The sequence below is a fragment of the Lathyrus oleraceus genome, unplaced genomic scaffold (assembly GCF_024323335.1).
Source record: "Lathyrus oleraceus cultivar Zhongwan6 unplaced genomic scaffold, CAAS_Psat_ZW6_1.0 chrUn0004, whole genome shotgun sequence".
NCBI classification, from domain to species: Eukaryota; Viridiplantae; Streptophyta; class Magnoliopsida; order Fabales; family Fabaceae; genus Lathyrus; species Lathyrus oleraceus.
In genome coordinates this window covers 396,069-411,274 of record NW_026112395.1, presented here as the reverse complement: position 1 = coordinate 411,274, position 15,206 = coordinate 396,069, and the positions used below count along the sequence as shown (strand labels likewise).

At 34.9% G+C, this 15,206-nt stretch overlaps 1 long non-coding RNA gene across 2 annotated transcripts; it reads right to left on the bottom strand.

Annotated features, from left to right (window-relative positions):
* Positions 1-3,101: 3,101 nt before the first annotated feature.
* Positions 3,102-13,431, bottom strand: LOC127110573 (uncharacterized). 2 transcript variants are annotated; one of them, XR_007797349.1, is made up of 2 exons: positions 13,326-13,431; positions 3,102-3,347 (listed from the first exon to the last, which is right to left on the bottom strand). It is a non-coding gene; the product is annotated as an uncharacterized LOC127110573 (long non-coding RNA). The 2 variants fall into 2 exon arrangements; XR_007797348.1 differs by lacking the exon at positions 3,102-3,347 and adding an exon at positions 9,655-9,900.
* Between the last annotated feature and the right edge of the window lie 1,775 nt (positions 13,432-15,206).

The following is a 15,206-nucleotide window of genomic DNA, read 5'->3' as shown; positions in this document are numbered from 1 at the left end:
TAATTAAATTAATAAATATTATATTAATTTAAATTAAATAATTAGCCTTATTTCATCGGGGTGTTACAGAAACCCCTCCAAATCTTAAGAAGGGATATTTTAAATTTTGAAATTGACCATTTTTTAGGGGAAACCCCTAGCTAAAAGTTTCGATAACATTAGCAAGGGGAAACAGAAACCCATAGCTAATAGTTTCAACCATTTTAATATTGTCCTGTCACAACTACTTTGTGTCAGTCACTTTAATAAAGGTGTTTACATTTGTGAAGGGTAACCCTAGCCATATATTTCTGTTGCATCTCTGAGGGATAACCCCTAACTAATTTGAGTTGCATCTGCACGTTATCCCATCACCTGAGCGCACGTCAGTCTCTTTAATAAAGTCATTATAATTTGTGAGAAGCTACCCTAACTATTTATTATCGTTCAACTGGCATGGGGAGCCCCCTCAAATACAATCATATATTTGATGCACCACTTTCATTTCCCCATTCCTCCACCACTTCAGCATCTATTTCTCTTTCTACTTGTCTGGTTTTTTCATTTCCCCCCAATGTTACGTCATTAACCTCAATCTTCCACCACCAAACTCACATTTTTCATCAAAAAATCTTCAACAGGCTCATTTAAAAGGTAATTTTATAAAAAAAAACTTTTGATTTTTGGATTATATCAAATCCCTAATTTTAATATATTTTATTCATTTTCTATTTTTTTAATAAATATTTATACTTTTGCAAGGAGAATAAAATCAAAGATTCAAAGTTGTTTAATTTTTCCTCTAAGGTACAGATTTATTCTCCATGTTTTTTAAAAATCTGAATAAATGAATCTTTTAATCTTTTGTTTTTATTAGTTTATATTTGTTGGATATTAGTTAATATATGTTAATTTTTGACTATGTTAGATATATTAGTTAATATGCTGATATTATATATATATATATATATATATATATATATATATATATATATATATATATATATATATATATATATATATATATATATATATATATATATATATATCGGTGACACATCCGATTCGCAATTCAATCAATTTGATCCGTTGATTCAATCTGATTTTTAAAATCTATCACTTATTTTCCAATTGGAGTAGATAATAAACATGAATATTTAAAAAGTAAAATGCTTCTAACTAAAAATACTCTTACAATATTTCTTAGCAAAGTTGTAATTTTAATAATACTTAAATAATAAAACTAATTTAATCTAAAAAATCAATAAGAATTAAAATTTTCAATCATATTATAGTATAATTTATATTTCTTATAAAATTGAGGAAAGGAAAGTGATTAGTTATAAACAAAAATAGTAATGATGAATGTCATGAAAATGATTTAAATCATTTGTTTGAAATTAATGTGTCAATCTCTTATTATTAAAATAAAATTTTATTAATTATATAATTAATATTAAAAAAATAGTTGACATGCATTCTTAGATCTTATATTAAATAACTAGTGACTAAATTATATTTATATTTATAGATAACAAAATATTTTTATTACTAATTAAAATGAATTATCTATTTAAATATATTTTTAATCTCTTATTAAAAATAGTATTGAAAATTAAACTACCAAATAAATTTTTCAATTTTCACATTTCAAAAACAATTTTTAAAAACTAATTTATAAATAAAATATTAATATTTATTACCAATTATCTCATTAGAAGTCAATACTTTATATTTTTTTATTCAATTTTGTAAAGGATATATAAAGAATAAAACATATATGTTTTTTGCATTTGACTATATATTCAATTTTAATAATCTTTATAAAATAAAATAAAATAAAATATTAATATTTATTACCATTAAGATAACTTTTTAGCCTATATAATGAAAGTAATGTTAGTGTCTTGTAAATCAAAAGTAAACACATAAGGTGAAATTCAAAATATGACTTCTAAAAGCTATCAATCTTCTTATATTCTAGTTGTTTTATGCATGAGTTTTATTATGATATCTGGTAAGTAGATATTTTTCTATCTTTTGTAATATATTGTTTAGATAAATAACTTACTAGATTTAATTGAAAATGTTATTGTCTTTGTTTGATTCAGAAATTGTTACAAGTTTGAAGACTCCAATATTAGTTGAAAAGCCAATATGTATTCGTGGGAGTGACGTAGACCCAAGATTTTGCTGCATAGGGAGTTGTAGTCCCAATTGTTCTACTGATTGCATCAATAAGGGATATGTAAAAGGTGGACAGTGTAATTCTAAACTTGGAAATAAGTGTTGTTGTTTTGTATAATGAGTTACAATGTATCACTATGATTGTTGAAAATAAAAGATGCACTTTTTCTTAATTTTGGAACTTAAAGTGTGTAAGAACTTTATGTTTTATTGGAGAACCATCAACGTGATTATGAATAAAACCACCTTAAAATGTATGAGTGTTTTCAAGGTGATTTGAATGGTTTTGAAGAAAACATTATAATATAAATTGTTTGGTTCCATTATGAATAACTATTTAAAAAATTGAATTCAACAAATTCAATTCAATATGGTTTATTTTCAATCAATTTTAAGATATTAAAATTGACATATTAAATTTTTTAATTCAAATATTATAAATATGCGGCAAAATAATAAGCTTGGTTTAAAATATAACATTTAACATATTAAAACTTAAAATTAGAAAATGAAATTCATCGAATATGTTTTTAAACATTTTTTAATGGAAATATAATATAATTGTTACACTTGAATTTTTCAATTAATAGAAAGTCAATAAAGAATGTTAATAAAAAGACATTTGTTGTGAGAAAGCATTAATAAAGTGTTTTAAAAGGGACAAACTGATAACGAGGGATCAATCGAGTTGTCCACTACAAGAAATTGCTTGATTAGTCCGGGGCATTTGTGAGGTGAAAAACCTCTCACTAAATTTCTATATTGTTTGGGGTTTATCCCATTGCAATGCATAAAATAAAAAAATTAATAAAGCAAATTGTGTGGGGAAACTGTAACACCCTTCTAAAATACCCCAAATATTTAATTTAAAATAACAACATATATCAATCAGAGTAATCATGCAATTAAGGGTGTCACACAATTATTTCACACCATTCACCATAATAACTGTCATGCTCGTTTATTTCTTCAAAACATAAAACATTTTGCATAATACGCAGCGGATAAAGATCAAATCAATCATATCAAAACATGTAACACAATACATGTAAACTGGTTCACAACCAACAATAAAACACTTAAAACATCCCATCCCGATGTTACATCTATCAGAGCATGACCCACTAAGGAGACTACACTAGACTCCAAGCACTAGCTCCTACTCAATCACTGCTCGTTACCTGAAAAATAGTTGTAAGGGTGAGTTCCTCAATCGATATAATAAGCATTATAAAATATCATGTCATGTTAAGTAATTTAACACATTAATCACCCAAATCAGATTACACATTCAACAACGGCAATATCAACTCAATCATGCTCAACATCAACACAACACACAACACACGTATAATACTGGAATACATCCAATCATATTATACGCCATATATACATTATGCAATGAGACTCCATGCATGCGGTACCGACTATTCGTGAACATATAGTTCAACCTCACCGACCAAATCCAGGTACGGCTACCAAGCTCACTAGTCCCACTCATTTGAGACCTAGTGACTCACTCACTAATTCCTCACCATGGGAATTAGCTACCACCCCAAGGGCCATGCTATGCACGCTAATTCACCTAGCATGCAAACATCAACAACAGTCCATAATGACTAACTCACTAATTCCTCGCCATGGGAATTAGCTACCACCATAAAGGCCACAATATGCATGCTAATCACCTAGCAATGCTAAATCATCAACAACAATTCAAGAATAGACATATGCTCACACTCTAAGCCATAAAACAGTCTATTCACAAATGCACACATAACTGATACATTCACAGCATCATGCATACCATCACACATCATCAGTATTTTATCACATAAGCATATCAGATCATGCCAAATAACAACCACAGTATTAGCACACTCTACTAATACTTATACTACTCAAAACAACGGGAAATGATCCCCAATATATCATACCTCAGCTAAATTACATTACTCAGCTGAACAGCTAAAAACTGCACAACAATAGCTCAGGAAAATCACAATCCTGCCCATACGCGTATTGCCTAGTCCCATACGCGTATGGCCCATTTCTCAGCCAAACCCATACGCGTATTGCCTGCCTCATACGCGTATGCTACGCGTACCACATCCTGATACGCGTACCAACAGAGACAAAATCACGTTCAAAACATCATCTTCCTCATCCATACGCGTATTGCCTAGTGCCATACGCGTACCAGACCATCCCATACGCGTATTGCCTAGTGCCATATGCGTATGACCAGAAACCAGAATTTCCAGATCTGCTATGGTTTTCTCTGCTATGAGATCTATCCAATTCAACCTCCCACAGTCCAATTTTACACAGTAATCGTTCATATCATCTAACACAATTCATACCCTATTCAATTTCACCAATTCTAACATTATTCCATCTAATCTCTACGAATTTTCCTTCAATTATAATCCAATTTCGTTCATCCAATATTTCACAATTTTCAGCATACATCATTCTAATCAGAGTCAAATCAATGGTTTATCACTACCCATTACATGTTATCCCAGAATACCCATTAAACGCTGATAAACCCCCCTTACCTGAATTAATCCGGCAATCCTTTAGCTTCGAGCTCTTCTTCTCTTCAACCCTTGTTCTCTGGCTCTTTGCCCCTTTTTCCCTTTTCCACTTTTTGAGTCGTTCTCTGTTTTCACGTGAAAACTCTCTTTTACCCAATGGGACCTTTTCTAATTCCAACTTTTATTCCAATAATAATAATAATAATAATAATAATATTCCAATAATATTCCCAATTAATTAATTAAATTAATAAATATTATATTAATTTAAATTAAATAATTAGCCTTATTTCATCGGGGTGTTACAACTCTCCCCCACTAAAAGAGTTTTCGTCCTCGAAAACATACCTCAAGCGAACAACTCTGGATAAGACTCCTTCATCTGACTCTCAAGTTCCCAAGTCACATTGCCACCTGCTGGTCCTCCCCAAGCTACCTTCACCAAGGCAATCTCTTTACCCCGCAACTGCTTCAACTCTCGATCTTCAATCCTCATAGGTGATGTTTCAACAGTCAGGTTATCTCTCACCTGTACATCATCTACTTGGACCACATGCGACGGATCAGGAATGTACCTCCTCAACTGAGACACATGGAAAACATCATGCAACTTCGCAAGTGACGGCGGTAAAGCGATACGATAGGCTACCTCTCCTATCCTCTCCAAAATCTGATAAGGACCAATAAATCGAGGTGTCAACTTCTTCGACTTCAAAGCTCGACCAACCCCAGTTATCGGAGTAACACGAAGAAACACATGATCTCCCTCTTGGAACTCAAGTGCCTTCCTCCTCTTGTCATGATAACTCTTCTGACGACTCTGAGCAATTCTCATCTTCTCCTGAATCATCTTAATCTTTTCTGTAGTTTGTTGAACAATCTCCGGTCCAACCACATCACTCTCACCGGACTCATACCAACATAAAGGTGTCCGACATCTCCTACCATACAAAGCTTCAAACGGTGCCATACCAATGCTCGAATGAAAACTATTGTTATAGGTAAACTCAATCAAAGGTAAATAACAATCCCAAGCACCTCCCTTTTCCAAAACACAAGCCCTCAAAAGATCCTCTAGTGACTGAATCGTCCTCTCAGTCTGACCATCAGTCTGCGGATGATATGCAGAACTCAATCTCAGCTTAGTTCCCAAAGCCCTCTGCAAACCTTCCCAAAACTTCGATGTAAATCTAGGATCTCTGTCCGAAACAATACTCGACGGAATACCATGCAAACTTACAATTTTCTCAATATACAACTCGGCTAATCTCTCTAACGGATAATCCATTCTGATCGGAATGAAATGAGCCGATTTCGTCAATCTATCAACAATCACCCAAATAGCTTCAAAATTCTTAATCGTCCTCGGTAAACCCGAAACAAAATCCATACTGATACTATCCCACTTCCACTCTGGAATAGCCAACGGTTGCATTAGTCCAAACGGCTTCTGATGCTCAATCTTTGACTTTTGACAAGTCAAACAAGAATAAACAAAACTCGCAATTTCTCTTTTCATTCCCGGCCACCAAAATAACTTTTTCAAATCATGATACATCTTCGTAGCTCCAGGATGAATACTCAGGCCACTACGATGTCCTTCCTCAAGAATACTCTTCTTAAGCTCGGTAACATCCGGAATACACACCCGATTACCAAAATTCAAAACACCATTCTCATCAACTCTGAATTCACCACCTTGACCTTGATTCACTAGAGTCAACTTATCAACCAAAAGCACATCGGATTTCTGACCCTCCCTGATCTCATCCAGAATACCACTCGTTAACTTCAACATCCCCAATTTAACACTATTGTGAGTACTCTCACACACCAAACTCAAGTCTCTAAACTGCTCAATCAAATCCAATTCCTTAACCATTAACATAGACATATGCAATGATTTCCGACTCAATGCATCAGCTACTACGTTTGCTTTACCCGGATGGTAATTCAAACCAAAGTCATAATCTTTCAGAAATTCTAACCATCTCCTCTGTCTCATATTCAGCTCTTTCTGATCAAACAAATACTTTAAACTTTTATGGTCACTGAAAACTTCAAATCTTGACCCATATAAGTAATGTCTCCATAACTTTAGAACAAACACAACAGCTGCTAACTCTAAATCGTGCGTCGGATAGTTCCTCTCATGAACCCTCAGCTGTCTCGAAGCATAAGCTATGACCTGCTTATTCTGCATCAACACGCCACCCAAACCCAACAATGAAGCATCACAGTAAACTTCAAATGATTCCGACGAACTCGGTAATATCAGAATAGGAGCAGTAGTTAACCTTCTCTTTAACTCTTGGAAACCTTCTTCACATTTTGAGTCCCAAACAAACGCTTGCCCCTTTCTAGTCAACATCGTCAACGGTAACGCCAACATAGAAAATCCCTCAATGAACTTCCTATAATAACCTGCAAGTCCAAGAAAACTCCTTATCTCAAAAACTGACTTCGGAGCTTCCCACTTAGATACCGCTTCTATCTTAGAAGGATCAACAGCAACACCGCCTCTTGAAATCACATGACCAAGAAACTAACCTCTTCTAACCAAAATTCACACTTTGACAGTTTAGCGAATAACTTCTTTTCTCGTAGAATTCCCAAAACCACTCTCAAATGTTCGGCATGCTCTTCTTCAGATTTCGAATACACCAAAATATCATCAATAAACACCACAACAAACTTGTCTAGGTACGGATGGAAAATCCTATTCATATACTCCATAAATACTCCAGGCGCATTAGTCACACCAAAAGGCATTACAGAATACTCATAATGTCCATACCTCGTTCTGAAAGCAGTCTTCTGAATATCCTCAGTTTTCACACGTATCTGATGATATCCCGATCTCAAATCTATTTTGCTGAACACACTCGCACCAACCAACTGATCCATTAAATCATCAATCCTCGGCAAAGGATACCGATTTTTGATCGTCACTTTATTCAGTTGCCTGTAGTCCACACACAACCTCATAGTACCCTCTTTCTTCTTAACCAACAACACTGGTGCACCCCACGGTGACACACTCGGACGAATAAATTTCTTATCCAACAGATCTTCCAACTGACTCTTTAATTCAGTTAACTCAACAACAGACATACGGTACGGAGCCATCGATATCGGCCTAGTACCAGGTACCAAATCAATCGAGAACTCAACTTCACGCTCTGGCGGTAATTCATTCACTTCTTCCGGAAACACATCAGGAAAATCACACACCACGGCTAGATTGCAAATCACTAGTTTATCTTTAGCCTCCAAAGTCGCTAACAGCATAAACAACTCTGCCCCATCTGCTACTTCCTCATTCACCTGCCTTGCTGATAGAAACAAACTCTTTCCTTCCTCAATCTCAGGAAAGATCACAGTCTTATCAAAACAATTGATATAAACTCGGTTAAACACCAACCAGTTCATACCCAGAATAACATCAATCTGCACTAGTGGAAGACACACTAGGTCTATCCCAAAGTCTCTACCAAAAATACTCAAAGGACAATTTAAACAAACTGAAGTAGTAGTCACTGAACCCTTTGCAGGAGTATCAATCACCATACTTCCACGCATCTCAGATATCTCTAACTTAAGTTTCACAGCACAATCCAAAGATATAAAGGAATGAGTCGCACCTGTGTCAATAATAGCTACAAGAGGAAAGCCATTAATATAACACGTACCTCGGATCAAACGATCATCTGCAGAAGTCTCAGAACCCGATAAAGCAAAAACCTTGCCTCCCGACTGGTTCTCTCTCTTCGGCTTAGGACACTGTGGGCTGATATGACCTACCTCTCCACAGTTGAAACAAGTCACAGTCTTCGACCGGCACTCTGCAGCCAAATGACCACCTTTGCCACACTTGAAACACTTCCTCTCAGCACTGGTACACTCATGGATACGATGTCCAGCCTGACCACAACTAAAACACTTAGCAGGGGCACTGGAGTCTCCCCCACTAGGCCTCTTCATCCCACTCTGTCTCTGAAAACCTTTGCCAGTTGCATATGGTTTCCCACGATCATTCTGATTCTTGCCTTTCCTATCAACCCTCTGCTGATAGCTCTCCGCTCTGGCCTTGGTATCCTGCTCAAAAATTCTGCAACAGTCAACCAAATCAGAAAACACTCTAATCCGCTGATACCCAATAGCCTGCTTGATCTCGGGACATAACCCGTTCTCAAACTTCACACATTTTGAAAATTCCCCAGTAGCCTCATCATAGGGAGTGTAATACTTCGACAGCTCTGTGAACTTAGCAGCATACTCAGTAACAGACCGGTTGCCCTGCTTCAATTCTAAGAACTCTATCTCTTTCTTTCCTCTGACATCCTCTGGAAAATACTTCCTCAGGAATCTCTCTCTGAACACAGCCCAAGTGATCTCAGCATTCCCAGTAGATTCCAACTCAGTGCGGGTAGCAACCCACCAATCATCTGCTTCTTCTGACAGCATATGTGTACCGAACCTGACCTTCTGGTTATCAGCACACTCAGTCACTCGGAAGATCCTCTCGATCTCCTTCAACCACTTCTGAGCACCATCTGGATCGTATGCTCCCTTGAACATTGGAGGATTGTTCTTCTGGAACTCACTCAGTTGACGAGCAGCTCCCATTCCCACAACATTCGGATTCCCTCCAAGTACTCCAGCTAGCATACCCAGAGCCTCAGCAATCGCAGCATCGTCTCTACCTCTTCCAGCCATCTCTATTCTGAAAACCCAACAAGCTAAAACAATAAGTACCGATAGGGTTACACAACACCTATCCCGTACAGGGGAAACAGGATAATTACGACTCGACTCGACCGACTATGCTCTGATACCACTAATGTAACACCCTTCTAAAATACCCCAAATATTTAATTTAAAATAACAACATATATCAATCAGAGTAATCATGCAATTAAGGGTGTCACACAATTATTTCACACCATTCACCATAATAACTGTCATGCTCGTTTATTTCTTCAAAACATAAAACATTTTGCATAATACGCAGCGGATAAAGATCAAATCAATCATATCAAAACATGTAACACAATACATGTAAACTGGTTCACAACCAACAATAAAACACTTAAAACATCCCATCCCGATGTTACATCTATCAGAGCATGACCCACTAAGGAGACTACACTAGACTCCAAGCACTAGCTCCTACTCAATCACTGCTCGTTACCTGAAAAATAGTTGTAAGGGTGAGTTCCTACTTCGATATAATAAGCATTATAAAATATCATGTCATGTTAAGTAATTTAACACATTAATCACCCAAATCAGATTACACATTCAACAACGGCAATATCAACTCAATCATGCTCAACATCAACACAACACACAACACACGTATAATACTGGAATACATCCAATCATATTATACGCCATACATACATTATGCAATGAGACTCCATGCATGCGGTACCGACTATTCGTGAACATATAGTTCAACCTCACCGACCAAATCCAGGTACGGCTACCAAGCTCACTAGTCCCACTCATTTGAGACCTAGTGACTCACTCACTAATTCCTCACCATGGGAATTAGCTACCACCCCAAGGGCCATGCTATGCACGCTAATTCACCTAGCATGCAAACATCAACAACAGTCCATAATGACTAACTCACTAATTCCTCGCCATGGGAATTAGCTACCACCATAAAGGCCACAATATGCATGCTAATCACCTAGCAATGCTAAATCATCAACAACAATTCAAGAATAGACATATGCTCACACTCTAAGCCATAAAACAGTCTATTCACAAATGCACACATAACTGATACATTCACAGCATCATGCATACCATCACACATCATCAGTATTTTATCACATAAGCATATCAGATCATGCCAAATAACAACCACAGTATTAGCACACTCTACTAATACTTATACTACTCAAAACAACGGGAAATGATCCCCAATATATCATACCTCAGCTAAATTACATTACTCAGCTGAACAACTAAAAACTGCACAACAACAGCTCAGGAAAATCACAATCCTGCCCATACGCGTATTGCCTAGTCCCATACGCGTATGGCCCATTTCTCAGCCAAACCCATACGCGTATTGCCTGCCTCATACGCGTATGCTACGCGTACCACATCCTCATACGCGTACCAACAGAGACAAAATCACGTTCAAAACATCATCTTCCTCATCCATACGCGTATTGCCTAGTGCCATACGCGTACCAGACCATCTCATACGCGTATTGCCTAGTGCCATATGTAACACCCCGATAATAATATGTATTTATTTAAATTAAATTAATAATATGTTTATTAATTTAATTAGAATATTTGAATTATTATTATTATTTTGGAATAATAATTATTGGAATAATATATAAGTTGGAATTTAGAAAAATCCCATTTTTTGGTAAAAAGGTTTTCACGTGGAAGGGAAAAGAGGTAGAAAGGGCAAAAAGCAAAAGAACGAAGGTTGAAGGAAGGAGAAGCTTGGAGCTCGGAAGCTGCCGGATAAACTCAGGTAAGGGGGGTTTATCATCGATTAACGGGTATTATGGGATGATATGTACTGGGTAGTGATAGACCATTGTTTTACCTGTGATTGGATGATATATGTTGAATTTGTGAACTTTTGAGATGAACGAAAATTTGGATTATAATTGACGAAATTCGTAGGAATTAGAGGTAGAAAGGTTAGAAATTTGTGAAATCGAAAGTGTATGATTCGTGTTAGATGAGATGAATGAATTGTGTGTGGAATTTGGACTGTAGAAGGTTGAATTGGGTAGATCTCGTAGCAGAGAAAGCCATTGCAGATCTGAGAATTCTGATCTCTGGTCATACGCGTATGGCACTAGGCAATACGCGTATGAGATGTTGGTACGCGTATGGGGGGAAGCCTTACGCGTATGGGTGGAAAAGATGGCATTTTGAACGTGAATTGGTCTCTGTTGGTACGCGTAATGGGAAGTTGTTACGCGTAGCGTACGCGTATGGGACAGGTGATACGCGTATGAGTTGGGCGAGGAAATGCGCAATACGCGTATGAGAGTAGGCATTACGCGTATGGAGTTGGCCAGGTTTGGGTAATACGCGTATGGGCAGAGTTGGGATTTTCATGAACTGTTGTTGTGCAGTTTTTGGTTGTTTAGGCTGAGTGATGTACTTAGCTGAGATATGATGTTGTAGGGGTCAATTCCCGTTGTTTTGAGTGGTATAGGTATTAGTAGAGCGGGCTAATACTGTGGTTGATTATGTGGCATGATATGATGTGCTTTTGTGATTAATTATGTTGATGATGTGTGATGGTATACATGATGATGTGAATGTATACGTTTGTGAATAGACTGTATTATGGCTTAGAGTGTGAGCATGTGTCTATTCTTGATTATTGTTGATGTTGCATTGCTAGGTGATTAGCATGCATGTTGTGGCCCATTTGGGGTGGTAGCTAATTCCCATGGTGAGGAATTAGTGAGTATATCATTTGATTGTTGTTGTTGATGTTTGCATGCTAGGTGATTAGCGTGCATTTCATGGCCCATTTGGGGTGGTAGCTAATTCCCATGGTGAGGAATTAGTGAGTGAGTCACTATGTCTCAAATGAGTGGGACTAGTGAGCTTGGTAGCCGTGCCTGGATTTGGACGGTGAGGTTGAACTATATGTTCACAAATAGTCGGTACCGCATGCATAGAGTCTCATTGCATAATGAATGTATGGCGTATGATATGAATGGATGTATTCCAGTATCATATGTGTGTTGTGTGTTGTGTTGTTAATGATTGAATATGATGGAGAATTGTACTGTTGATTATGATGTTTGAATGGATATTACTGTTGCTGAATGCGTAGTCTAATCAGGGTGAATTAATGTGTTAATTACTTGGCACTACATGTTGTTCTATAATGCTTGTTATATTGATTGAGGAACTCACCCTTACGCCTATTTTTCAGGTAACGAGAAATGAGTTGAGTAGAAGCTTATGCTTGGAGTCTAGAGTAGTTCTTATGGGTCATGCTCTGATAGATGTAACATCGGGAGGGAATGTTTTAATTAATTTGATATTGGTTGTTGGATGATTAACATGTATAGTGTTACATGTTTTACATTGATGTTGAATTTGATTCCGCTGCGAATTATGCAAAAGACCTTATTTTGATTTAAATAAATGAGCATGACAGGATTTCTGATGAATGTAGTGAAATGATTGTGTGACACCCTTCGGGGCATAATTACTCTGATGAATGTATGTGTATTTTAATTATAATAATTTGGGGTATTTAGAAGGGTGTTACACCATACGCGTATGACCAGAAACCAGAATTTCCAGATCTGCTATGGTTTTCTCTGCTACGAGATCTATCCAATTCAACCTCCCACAGTCCAATTTTACACAGTAATCGTTCATATCATCTAACACAATTCATACCCTATTCAATTTCACCAATTCTAACATTATTCCATCTAATCTCTACGAATTTTCCTTCAATTATAATCCAATTTCGTTCATCCAATATTTCACAATTTTCAGCATACATCATTCTAATCAGAGTCAAATCAATGGTTTATCACTACCCAGTACATGTTATCCCAGAATACCCATTAAACGCTGATAAACCCCCCTTACCTGAGTTAATCCGGCAATCCTTTAGCTTCGAGCTCTTCTTCTCTTCAACCCTTGTTCTCTGGCTCTTTGCCCCTTTTTCCCTTTTCCACTTTTTGAGTCGTTCTCTATTTTCACGTGAAAACTCTCTTTTACCCAATGGGACCTTTTCTAATTCCAACTTTTATTCCAATAATAATAATAATAATAATAATAATATTCCAATAATATTCCCAATTAATTAATTAAATTAATAAATATTATATTAATTTAAATTAAATAATTAGCCTTATTTCATCGGGGTGTTACAGAAACCCCTCCAAATCTTAAGAAGGGATATTTTAAATTTTGAAATTGACCATTTTTTAGGGGAAACCCCTAGCTAAAAGTTTCGGTAACATTAGCAAGGGGAAACAGAAACCCATAGCTAATAGTTTCAACCATTTTAATATTGTCCTGTCACAACTACTTTGTGTCAGTCACTTTAATAAAGGTGTTTACATTTGTGAAGGGTAACCCCTAGCCATATATTTCTGTTGCATCTCTGAGGGACAACCCCTAACTAATTTGAGTTGCATCTGCACGTTATCCCATCACCTGAGCGCACGTCAGTCTCTTTAATAAAGTCATTATAATTTGTGAGAAGCTACCCTAACTATTTATTATCGTTCAACTGGCATGGGGAGCCCCCTCAAATACAATCATATATTTGATGCACCACTTTCATTTCCCCATTCCTCCACCACTTCAGCATCTATTTTTCTTTCTACTTGTCTGGTTTTTTCATTTCCCCCCAATGTTACGTCATTAACCTCACTCTTCCACCACCAAACTCACATTTTTCATCAAAAAATCTTCAACAGGCTTATTTAAAAGGTAATTTTATAAAAGAAAACTTTTGATTTTTGGATTATATCAAATCCCTAATTTTAATATATTTTATTCATTTTCTATTTTTTAAATAAATATTTATACTTTTGCAAGGAGAATAAAATCAAAGATTCAAAGTTGTTTAATTTTTCCTCTAAGGTACGGATTTCTTCTCCATGTTTTTTAAAAATCTGAATATATGAATCTTTGAATCTTTTGTTGTTATTAGTTTATATTTGTTGGATATTAGTTAATATATGTTAATTTTTGACTATGTTAGAGATATTTGTTAATATGCTGATATATATATATATATATATATATATATATATATATATATATATATATATATATATATATATATATATATATATATATATATATATATATATATATATATATATATATATATATATCGGTGACACATCCGATTCTCAATTCAATCAATTTGATCCGTTGATTCAATTTGATTTTAAAATCTATCACTTATTTTCCAATTGGAGTAGATAATAAACATGAATATTTAAAAAGTAAAATGCTTCTAACTAAAAATACTCTTACAATATTTCTTAGCAAAGTTGTAATTTTAATAATACTTAAATAATAAAACTAATTTAATCAGAAAAATCAATAAGAATTAAAATTTTCAATCATATTATAGTATAATTTATATTTCTTATAAAATTGAGGAAGAGAAAGTGATTAGTTATAAACAAAAATAGTAATGATGAATGTCATGAAAATGATTTAAATCATTTGTTTGAAATTAATGTGTCAATCTCTTATTATTAAAATAAAATTTTATTAATTATATAATTAATATTAAAAAAATAGTTGACATGCATTCTTAGATCTTATATTAAATAACTAGTGACTAAATTATATTTATATTTATAGATAACAAAATATATTTTATTACTAATTAAAAAGAATTATCTATTTAAATATATTTTTAATCTCTTATTAAAAATAGTATTGAAAATTAAACTACCAAATAAATTTTTTCAATTTTCACATTTCAAAAACAATTTTTAA